This window comes from Lithobates pipiens, unplaced genomic scaffold, assembly GCF_037356315.1.
Source record: "Lithobates pipiens isolate NorthernLeopardFrog02 unplaced genomic scaffold, aLitPip1_a1.2 Scaffold_13, whole genome shotgun sequence".
NCBI classification, from domain to species: Eukaryota; Metazoa; Chordata; class Amphibia; order Anura; family Ranidae; genus Lithobates; species Lithobates pipiens.
In genome coordinates, this window is record NW_027507718.1 from 248,513,164 (window position 1) to 248,525,900 (window position 12,737).

The following is a 12,737-nucleotide window of genomic DNA, read 5'->3' on the forward strand; positions in this document are numbered from 1 at the left end:
CGTACGCGGCTAGGCTCCCAAAAAGTCCCACATATGTGGTATCCCCGTACTCAGGAGAAGCAGCAGAATTTATTTTGGGGTGTCATTTCACATATGCCCATAGCATGTGTGAGCAATATATCATTTAGTGACAACTTTGTGTAAAAAAAAAAAAAATATTTTTTTTTGTCATTATTCTTTTCAAATGTTTTTATTGAGATTTTTAGCAGAGTTAGTTACAACAAGGGTTACAAAACAAAAAAAAAATAATATATAGTAATAAAAGTAACATAACACAGTATAATGTAGTGACAGGGTTTTCTCAGCACAATATAGCATATAAACAAATAATCCACAATAAAGAATAAAGTAGTATTTCCAAGTATCTAATATTCATAGTCATAAAGGGACTCGAACAAGAGTAAGTCTCTTAGAATTTGTATAATAAAGTCCGTAATATAATTATTGTAAGATTTATAAATAGCGATAATGGCCACTTCTGGACCCCAAGACACCCCTCACAGGGATCTATCTGTGTCTTGGAGTACCTAGGCCAACATCCTAAAGGAAATTCAAACACAGTAGTTATCTTTTATGAAGGAAAATAAAGATCTATTCTTACTCCGCAGCTCAATTCAGATAAACAAACGTGATATATTTGTCACTTTTGTTATGAAATTATTTTTAAAGCCATCCAAAAAAAAATAGTAAAACGCACAGGAGTTCTTTCTTCTATATGATTAAAGAATCAGCATTATCTAAATTGTGGAAGTATAATTTTTGTACCATGTACTCCAAGGTTCCCATAGTTGTTGTTCCTTAATATATAGGGATTTGTCATTAGGAAATAATCATCATTTTGAAAGCTGCCAGGCGACCAGCCCATGTAAATTCGAATTTACTAAGTGTTGTCAGATCTGTTTCAAAATGTTTCTTAAATGGTAAAAAGTTTGTTTTAAATAACTGTTTTGTTTTGTTAGTGAGAGTGATTCCTAAGTAAGAAATCCCCTCGTCTTTTCAGTGGTAGGGGTATTTATTAGACAATAACTGCCTGGTTGTGTTATCTAATCCTAGGTCTAAAATATTGGACTTAGTTTCATTGATTTTATAATATGATGCTGCTCCAAATGTCGTTAGTATATTTTGGAGATTCGGGAGAGATGAAATAGGATCAGACACTATAAGCACTATGTCATCTGCGAACAGACTTATTTTATTATCTATTTGCCCAATTTTTATACCAGATAGTTTTGTGTCAGATCGTATACGTTCTGCTAGAGGTTCGATGGCTAAATTAAATATTAAAGGAGATAAGGGGCAACCTTGTCGTGTTCCATTCGAGATGCCAAAGGGCCTAGACATCATATCATTTGTGTATACTCTCGCTAAGGGGCCCTTATACAGTGCTTTTTTTTGTCATTATTCAATCGCTTGAGGCAAAAAAATAAAATATTCAATGGGCTCAACATGCCACTTATCAATTTCCTTAGGGGGTCTACTTTCCAAAATGGGGTCATTTGGGGGGGTTTTGTACTGCCCTGCCATTTTAGCACCTCAAGAAATGAGATAGGCAGTCGTAAACTAAAAGCTGCGTAAATTCCAGAAAACGTACCTTAGTTTGTAGATGTGACAACTTTTGCGCAAACCAATAAATATACAATTATTGACTTTTTTTTTACCAAAGACATGTGGCTGAATACATTTTGGCCTAAATGTATGACTAAAATTGAGTTTATTGGATTTTTCTAATAACAAAAAGTAGAAAATATCATTTTTTTTCAAAATTTGCAGTCTTTTTACGTTTATATCGCAAAAAATAAAAATCGCAGAGGCAATCAAATACCATCAAAAGAAAGCTCTATTTGTGGGAAGAAAAGGACGCAAATTTTGTTTGCGTACAACATTGCATGACCGCGCAATTACCAGTTAAAGCAGCGCAGTGCCAAATTGTAAAAAGACCTCTGGTCATTTACCAGCAAAATGGTCCGATCTGAAAGTGGTTAAAATCACTGCTCCTGAAAAAACATCTGTTTTTTTTAAAACTTTTTTTTGCATTAATACATGTACCCTGGGGCAGGACCCGGGTCCCCAAACCCTTTTTAGAACAATAACTTGCATATAAGCCTTTAAAATTCGCACTTTTGATTTCTCACGTTCGAGTCCCATAGACTTTAACGGGTTCGAATGTTCGTGCAAACTATTGGTCCCTTCGCAAGTTGTGGTGCGAACCGAACCGGGGGGTGTTTGGCTCATCCCTAGTGAGGGCACCCGGCTGTGACAGCTTGCAGCTTCACAGCCTGGTGCACACTGCGCAAGCGTGAGTCGCGCTGCAAATCCTGAATGGCTGGGAAATCATATGGGACCTGTGACATGTCCCAGAAGATTGCAGGGGGGAAGGCAGCACGAGCGGAAGTGGGAGCTGGGAAACTGTCCCCCTCCCCCAAAAAAATGACATGCCTAATGTGGCATGTCAGGGGGTCAGGAGTCCTTAAAGTCCTTAAAGCAATCTAAGTGCAGTATAAAAGTGATTTTAATTGCACGAATAAGTAGAAGGTCTCACAAAGGTGAAGTAATGTGTACGTATAGTGGGTACATCTGTAGGTCTCCTCGCTGGTGGCTCAGAGCGGGCCGCGCTGGTGATTGCCAAAGCTTCCTGAATCTGGAATACACAGAGAGCCAGGGGATGACATCACTTCCGGGACACGATTGACCAGTAGGCAATGCGTTTACAGAGCTTGAGCTCCTTCTTCAGGCCTAACGGGGGCCATCTTGAGTGTGGACTTTTATACACTGTTGCCAGGTCATATGCCCCTCAGTGCTCTCCTCCACCACCACACTCTTCTGCCCCCCCAGTGCTCTCCTCCACCACCACACTCTCCTGCCCCCCCCCCCCCCCAGTGCTCTCCTCCACCACCACACTCTCCTGCCCCCCCCAGTGCTCTCCTCCACTACCACACTCTTCTGCCCCCCCCAGTGCTCTCCTCCACCACCACACTCTTCTGCCCCCCCCCCCAGTGCTCTCCTCCACCACCACACTCTTCTGCCCCCCCAGTGCTCTCCTCCACCACCACACTCTTCTGCCCCCCGTGCTCTCCTCCACCACCACACTCTTCTGCCCCCCCGTGCTCTCCTCCACCACCACACTCTCCCCCCCCAGTGCTCTCCTCCACCACCACACTCTCCTGCCCCCCCCCCCAGTGCTCTCCTCCACCACCACACTCTCCTGCTCCCCCCAGTGCACTCCTCCACTACCACACTCTCCTGCCCCCCCCAGTGCACTCCTCCACCACCACACTCTCCTGCCCCTCCCAGTGCACTCCTCCACCACCACACTCTCCTGCCCCCCCGGTGCACTCCTCCACCACCACACTCTCCTGCAGCCCCCCCATGCTCTCCTCCACCACCACACTCTCCTCCCCCCCGTGCTCTCCTCCACCACCACACTCTCCTGCCCCCCCCCCGTGCTCTCCTCCACCACCACACTCTCCTGCCCCCCCGTGCTCTCCTCCACCACCACACTCTCCTGCCCCCCCCAGTGCTCTCCTCCACCACCACACTCTTCTGCCCCCCCAGTGCTCTCCTCCACCACCACACTCTTCTGCCCCCCCGTGCTCTCCTCCACCACCACACTCTCCTGCCCCCCCGTGCTCTCCTCCACCACCACACTCTCCCCCCCCAGTGCTCTCCTCCACCACCACACTCTTCTGCCCCCCCCCCAGTGCTCTCCTCCACCACCACACTCTCCTGCTCCCCCCAGTGCACTCCTCCACTACCACACTCTCCTGCCCCCCCAGTGCACTCCTCCACCACCACACTCTCCTGCCCCCCCCCACTGCTCTCCTCCACCACCACACTCTCCTGCTCCCCCCAGTGCACTCCTCCACTACCACACTCTCCTGCCCCCCCAGTGCACTCCTCCACCACCACACTCTCCTGCCCCTCCCAGTGCACTCCTCCACCACCACACTCTCCTGCCCCCCCCCGGTGCACTCCTCCACCACCACACTCTCCTGCAGCCCCCCCATGCTCTCCTCCACCACCACACTCTCCTCCCCCCCGTGCTCTCCTCCACCACCACACTCTCCTGCCCCCCCCCCGTGCTCTCCTCCACCACCACACTCTCCTGCCCCCCCGTGCTCTCCTCCACCACCACACACTCCTGCCCCCCCCCAGTGCTCTCCTCCACCACCACACTCTCCTGCCCCCCCCAGTGCTCTCCTCCACCACCACACTCTTCTGCCCCCCCAGTGCTCTCCTCCACCACCACACTCTTCTGCCCCCCCGTGCTCTCCTCCACCACCACACTCTCCTGCCCCCCTGTGCTCTCCTCCACCACCACACTCTCCCCCCCAGTGCTCTCCTCCACCACCACACTCTCCTGCCCCCCCCAGTGCTCTCCTCCACCACCACACTCTCCTGCTCCCCCCAGTGCACTCCTCCACCACCACACTCTCCTGCTTCCCCCAGTGCACTCCTCCACTACCACACTCTCCTGCCCCCCCAGTGCACTCCTCCATCCACCACCACACTCTCCTGCTCCCCCCAGTGCACTCCTCCACTACCACACTCTCCTGCCCCCCCAGTGCACTCCTCCATCCACCACCACACTCTCCTGCCCCTCCCAGTGCACTCCTCCACCACCACACTCTCCTGCCCCCCCGGTGCACTCCTCCACCACCACACTCTCCTGCAGCCCCCCCATGCTCTCCTCCACCACCACACTCTCCTCCCCCCCGTGCTCTCCTCCACCACCACACTCTCCTGCCCCCCCCGTGCTCTCCTCCACCACCACACTCTTCTGCCCCCCCCCCAGTGCTCTCCTCCACCACCACACTCTCCTGCCCCCCCCAGTGCTCTCCTCCACCACCACACTCTCCTGCCCCCCCCAGTGCTCTCCTCCACCACCACACTCTCCTGCCCCCCCAGTGCTCTCCTCCACCACCACACTCTCCTGCCCCCCCCCCCACAGTTCTCTCCTCCCCTGTTCTTGCTGCCCCCCCTGCTGTCCAGCTCTCCTCATCCTTCTCTAGCCACCATCCCAGTGCTCTCCCCCCTGTTCCCCCCAGTGCTCTCCACTCCCCCCAGTCCTCTCCCCTCAGTGCTCTCCCCCGTTCTCCTCCTCAGTGTTCTCCCCCCTGTTCTTTCCCTCCAATGCTCTCCCCCCTGTCCCCCCCCCCAGTGCCCTCCACTCCCCCCTGTTCTTTCTCCCCCCAAGTGCTCTTCAGCTCTCCCCATCACTCTCCACTCTCACTGATGTGGGGGGGAGTGAATACGATAATGTAAGGGGCACTGATATAAAGGGTTTCCTTCTTATATTAGTAACCCGCCCCCCTTACCTTAGAGTAATACTCTCTTCATCAAATGTGCTTTAAATTTTATGGTTTTCCCTTTCATGAACAAGAAAATAATGATGTTATGCTGTTGGGCTGGTATGAAATTTTTTCCAGGGCTGACTTTTGAAAGCATGGGGCATCTGCAAGGTTACTCAGGTGGCTGCGTACCATGCCCATATAGCCTAGAGAATGTACATCTTTTTACATTGCAATACATCTGTTGCCATATATATTTTTATCTTGATGAAAACAGCCTATACAGTGACAGTATGAGATCAAAATTAGGCCAAGCTTGACTACGTAGACACAAAACTAGACAACTACGTAAGCAGCGGAAATTAGTAATATGGTAAATAACATATGCATAGCGTGCAGCAGTGATAAATACGTGGTAAATAATAAGATATTAATATGCCACTAAATTGATAAGTGTGTTGAAAAATTAACACAGTGAAGTTAATTGCATGAATAAAAATAAATAAAGTGAAAATACGGTGACCATACAGTGTAATATACCCTCAAATAAATATGTGATAATACCAGGAATGTAAATCCATAAAATAGGAGATATTACATAAATAAATAAATATTAAATAAATCAATGTGATAATTATTACCCAAGAAAATGCATATAAATCTCAAAGTTAGCCCCAGATAATCTATTAAGAGCTATAAATGCAGTCCAAAAAGTGAAAAAATATATTACTAGAAAAAATTAAAAAATTTGTAATTAATAAGTCCACAAAATCTTCACAGCAAAAAGAGTGCAGTAGGTGGAAAAGTGACTGGTGCCCAGGAACAGATTTTCAGGTGACTTTCGTGCTCGCCCCCTTTAGCTCCCCACTCACCGAAACTATGAGCCCACACAGGGCAGTCAGGCCCGTAGATATCACACTGCTGACGTAGATGCGCTGATGAGAGATTATTTGCAGAGATTGTAGTCCACTCAAGTCCCGATGAGCAGGTGAGACTGATATTGTATTGGAATATTGGTATTGGATATTGGAATACCGATGTGTGAATAAAAGTTTATGGTTTTTTAAAACGACACACCTTTGTTGGAATTACTACACTATGGAATCCTCCCCCCTTCTTTTTTCCTTGAGGAAACTCTGAATACCAATATCAGTCTCACCTGCTCATCAGGACTTGAGTGGACTACAATCTCTGCAAATAATCTCTCATCAGCGCATCTACGTCAGCAGTGTGATATCTACTGGCCTGACTGCCCTGTGTGGGCTCATAGTTTCGGTGAGTGGGGAGCTAAAGGGGGCGAGCACGAAAGTCACCTGAAAATCTGTTCCTGGGCACCAGTAACTTTTCCACCTACTGCACTCTTTTTGCTGTGAAGATTTTGTGGACTTATTAATTACAAATTTTTTAATTTTTTCTAGTAATATATTTTTTCACTTTTTGGACTGCATTTATAGCTCTTAATAGATTATCTGGGGCTAACTTTGAGATTTATATGCATTTTCTTGGGTAATAATTATCACATTGATTTATTTAATATTTATTTATTTATGTAATATCTCCTATTTTATGGATTTACATTCCTGGTATTATCACATATTTATTTGAGGGTATATTACACTGTATGGTCACCGTATTTTCACTTTATTTATTTTTATTCATGCAATTAACTTCACTGTGTTAATTTTTCAACACACTTATCAATTTAGTGGCATATTAATATCTTATTATTTACCACGTATTTATCACTGCTGCACGCTATGCATATGTTATTTACCATATTACTAATTTCCGCTGCTTACGTAGTTGTCTAGTTTTGTGTCTACGTAGTCAAGCTTGGCCTAATTTATAGCCATCTTTTGTGGTACCTGATTGGCTGTGTTCAGGAATTGTTGTATAATATTGTTGGCAGTGTGTCTCTATTTTCTATATTCTGCATATTAGTAGTAGTTAGCTTTAGGGGGGTTATATATGTACTTCCCTTCCCTCCTGTGTAATTCATATGGTGGAGGCGTACCTCTATTTTATGTACACACCCCATTTGAGCAAATTTACAGTGGCGCCGAACCCCTTTTATAAATAACCTCCTCTGATTCTGGTTGCATCCCCTTAGGGGGTAGTAACTTTTAGGGTTGGCGACATTGGCGACATTGGTTGTGAGTCCTTCTATTTTTAGCCTACATCTCATTTGAGCCTCCGTAGCGCGGCCTGGGATCTGTAAGGTCTGAGCACACATTCTTTTGATGAGATCAAAATATGGCCACAACAGATGTATTGCAATGTAAAAAGATGTACATTCCCTAGGCTATATGGGCATGGAACACAGCCGCCAGAGTAACTTCCAATACAAAGTGAAGATGAATTATCTGTTATATAACACATATGTATTACCAGTGGAAAGATTTTCATGAGATTGTCGAAAAAGGGCAGAACATGAGTGGCCTTAAAATGATGCCCCCCCCCCCGGAAAAAGTTCTGCGGACGCCCATGTATAGGTGTACAGTATATAGGGTTGTACATGTATAATCTACTTTCTTTCAAATATAGAAAGAATATTATATTTGACTGCTGCCCGATTCTGCAGCTGTCTTTTATCAGTGGAGGGACTGAGGGACAGTCTGCAAATCACTAGCTACTAGATCCACAAAGGTCCTTTTAAGGACTGGTATAGGTGTACTATTTGGTGTGCAGTATAGCTGTGTAATACATGTATAAAATACTTGCACACATAGAAAGCATAGTATAGTGCATTTCCACTGTGCAGCATTGTGACTGCTGAGTGGTTCTGCAGCGATAGTACAAAGCACGACAAACGCAATAAAAAAAAAGTATTATATACCTTCTTCCACATACATACTGCACTTCTCTAGAGACTTTTGTCACAGGGTCATGTAAAAAATGACAGGCAGAGGAAGAGGCAGGCCCTTCCGCAGGGGTGGTAGGGGTAGGGCAGGAGCAACAGACTTGAGCCAAAGTGGCAAATTGTAGAAGGTGCGTGCGATTACGTCAAAGGACGCACCAGACTTGGTTGAGTGGCTCACTCAGCCTTACTCTTCTGCACCCTCCTCATCCTCTCGATCTACACCCTCTTCACTCTCTGCTGTGTGCACCCCCAAAGACGCTACCACCAACACCACCATATACCTTCCGCTTGAGTCACAGGAATTATTTTCCGATCCATCACAAGACATTGCCGATGCGCAGCCACTCTTGGCATTGGATCAGGAAGAGGAGGTAGCAACAACCGCCACTCAGCAGTCTGACGACAGTACCCAGATCAGCCCAATTAGGAGGTTGGTCCCCGGTGTTGCTGCCTACTCCGAGTTCTCTAATTATAGCGGTGGGGAAGGTGACGTCCATGATGACGTGTCTAGTGATGTCACGTGGGTGCCCACAAGAGAGGAAGAGGAGGGCAGTTCAGAGGGAGATATGGACCAGCAGATAGGGAGGAGAAGCAGGCGGAACTTAGATTGCACAGGAGGGACAGAGCAGACTGCTAATGTATCAGGAGCGAGGCATCAACCATGTTGGCACATGGCTCCGCAGTGTGGGCTTTTTTTAACGTGTCCGCTGCTGACAATAGTGCTGCCATCTGCAATCTTTGCAGTAAACGCATACGTCGCGGTAAGCCCAACACTCACCTAGGGATGTCCGCCTTAAGAAGGCACATGAGCTGCCATCACCGAGCCCAGTGGGAGCAATGGAACCCACAAAGCCACACTCCAGGGTCTCACCGTCCAGCCGTGTCTTCTACTTCTCCTTCTCCTCTCTCCTCACAATTGTCCTCCACTCCACCTTCCATCATGCCATCCTCACATTTTTCTGGAAAAAGGCAGGCTTCCGTGGGCCAAATGTTCGAGAGTAAAAAAATTATGACGCCGGATAACCCTCTTGCCCAATGGTTGACTGCTGGCTTGTCAGAACTGATAGCCCGCCAACTACTGCCATATAAACTGGTGGACTCGGAGGCCTTTCGAAAATATGTGGCCATTGGAACACCACAATGGAAGGTCCCAGGAAGGAAGTATTTCTCACAGAAGGGCATCCCAGAGCTATATGGCCATGTTCTCTGGCACATAGTGTCAGTGCCAAGATACATCTGACCACAGACACGTGGTCTAGCAAACACGGGCAGGGAAGGTATATCACATTTACTGCCCACTGGGTGAACCTTCTGACGGCTGTCAAGCATGTAACCCGTGGCACCTGTGTAGATTTGGTTTTACCGCCACGGAATGCATGCAGGCCTGGCTCTTCTTATCCTCCTCCTACTCATAGTTTCATAGTTTCATAGTTAGCAAGGTTGAATAAAGACATCAGTCCATCCAGTTCAACCTGAGTGAGTGTCTACAATTGTCCCTATCCCTGTACATTGCACACTCACATTGGTCCCTACCCTCAAGGAGCCCACAATCCAAGGTCCCCATTCATATACTAGGGCCAATTTTGGACAGAAGCCAATTAACCTACCTGCATGTCTTTGGAGTGTGGGAGGAAACCGGAGTACTCGGAGGAAACCCACACAGGCACAGAGAGAACATGCAAAATCCAGGCAGGTAGTGTTGTGGTTGGGATTTGAACCAGCGACCCTTCTTACTGCTAGGTGAGAGTGCTAACCACTACACCACTGTGCTGCCCCATCCTCCTCCCTCTCCTCCTCGGCTGACTCCTCCTTTTCCGCTGCTAGCGTCTCTTCTGCTACACCGCCCAAGCTCCCCAGAACCTATTCGACTTGCCAGGTGAGACGTTGCCATGCTGTGCTGCGTCTGTTGTGCCTGGAAGCCAAGAGCCACACTGGCCCTGCACTCCTTTCAGCTTTGCGTTCACAGGCAGATCAGTGGCTAACACCACTCAATTTGACAGTTGGTAAAGTGGTGTGTGACAACGGTGCCAATCTGCTTAGCGCATTGAAACAGGGCAAAATTCCGCACGTGCCATGCATGGCACACGTCTTAAACTTGGTCGTGTAGCGATTCGTTGTCCATGACATCTTGCGGCAGCCAAGAAAAATCTCGGCCCATTTCAGAAGATCTTACACGGCCATGGCTCACCTTGCTGAAATTCAGCGGCGACACAATCTGCCGGTCAGACGTCTTATTTGCGATTGCCCGACGCAATGGAACTCAACCTTCTATATGCTTGATAGGCTGCTCCAGCAGAACCGTGCAGTTAACGACTACCTGTACAAACTCTGCAGCAGTACAGGTTCTGGGAGATTGGTTTTTTTCACCGCGCCAGTGGCTGCTCATGCGAGACTCATACAGACTTCTGCAGCCATTTGATGAGATCACCAAACTGGTCAGTCGCAGCCATGGCACCATCAGTGACATGGTACCTTATGCCTTCTTTATGGAGCGTGCATTGCGTCGTGTCATTGAGGAGCAGAAGCAGGAAGATGAGGAAGTCGCAATGCTGGATAAATTCCCAGGGGGGGCTACTCTATCTGAGACAAGTCAACAACAGGAGTCTGAGGAGGATGGTGCCTTTTAAACCTTTCTGAGATCCCTGTTGTGCGTGGATGGGGAGAGAAGAACGAGGAGGACGACATTATCCTGGATGATGAGCAGGAGCCAGGCCACCACACCGCTTCCAGTTTAGTGCACCAGTGTTTTAATAGGGACCCCCGTATAAAAAGCATAAGGGTCAAGGACCAGTACTGGGTGGCAACGTACTTAGACCCCCGGTACAAACACAAAATGGCGGAAATGTTACCACTGTCACAGAGGGCTGTCAGAATGGAGCACTTACAGACCTTGCTTCGACAACTGCTGCATTCTGCTTTTGCCTGCGTTGGCAGAGGAGGAATTCCCACTCCCAGAGAAAAAGTTGCGGGTACCAATCAAACAGCGCCTGCAAGAAGAGGGTGGTTTGAAGATGTGTTGGTGACTTCTGATATGAGGTCATTCTTTCAGCCGACCCATCGACAGGTGTCATCTGGATCCAGCATCAGGGAACGCCTAGACCGACAGGTGTCCGACTACATCAGGTTAACGGCCGATGTGGACACCCTGAGGAGTGAGGAACCCCTGGACCAGTGTTGCCAACCGCCCGTAGATTTACGGGCAGCCCATCAAAACAGGGCACTTTTCCGGCACCCGTAAATGTCCGTGGGAGCCGAACGTTGCCAGTAAAAATGGCTGTAACAGGCTCAGATGAGAACTGCGCATGCGCAGCGCCAACTCCGGACTGGTGTCAGGAAATCCCAGAGATTGTCCGATCATGAGCCGGCCCCACGCCACTTGGCTCGCCTCCGTGCTGGTGATGTCATACCGCAAGCCGCGCAGCCGAGCGGGAAATCCGAGTGGACTGGACACGGACATGCAATTGAGGCTGAGGCACCAGCAGTACCGAGAGACGGCGAGAGATGGACAGCGCAGGGCACTGCAGACACGGCTGACCCCCTGGATGGACACACAAGTCCCCCTGACCAGTGCCACTGACCAGCACTGAGGGCCACACCCTACCCTGGCTGCAGCCCCCTGGTTAGTGAGTAGCATGTAGCTGTGCATGATGCATTGCATACATAGTTAGTAGCCAACTTGTTTTGAACTGTCTGTAGCCTCTAACCACCTCCTGTATTCTGTCCATGTGCTCTGACCACCTGTTCCCTGTTCATATGCTCTGACCACCTGTGCCCTGTCCATATGCTCTGACCACCTGTGCCCTGTCCATATGCTCTGACCACCCGTGCCCTGTCCATATGCTCTGACCACCTGTGCCCTGTCCATATGCTCTGACCACCTGTACCATGTCTGCAATCTCTGCCCATCTCTTGTACCATGTCTGCAGTCTGACCATCTCCTGTACCATGTCTGCAGTCTGACCATCTCCTGTACCATGTCTGCAATCTCTGCCCATCTCCTGTACCATGTCTGCAATCTCTGCCCATCTCCTGTACCATGTCTGCAGTCTCTGCCCATCTCCTGTACCATGTCTGCAGTCTCTGACCATCTCCTGTACCATGTCTGCAGTCTCTGACCATCTCATCTTTTATCATGTCTGCAGTCTCTGAGGAGGAGCCTGGGGAGGAGTCAAGAGTAGGAGCGCCACCAGATTGGGCATCACGAGATAAGTCAAATGTTTGTGGACTGTGTAGCGGAGACTATAGGATAAAACCAGAGCCGCCAAGCTGGAGTTGCCTGACTGAGCCCTGCACGGTGCACCTGAGAGGAGGTCAGTCTGAGGGGGGGTCACTGATGTAAGGGGGGGGGAGTGAACACAATAATGTAAGGGGGCACTGAAATAAAGGTTAACCCTTATATCAGTAACCCCCCTTACCTTAGTGTATTCACTCTGCGGAAGGTAAGCTCTGGTCACCAGAGTCCCCCCTCTCAGAGTTCCCAATGTTCTCCTTTACATCAGAGTTTGTAGGATTTCCTCTTATAGTGCAAGGGAGAACTCTGCGGACCCTGATGTAAAGGACAATGCTGCAGAGTGCAGACCCTGATGTAA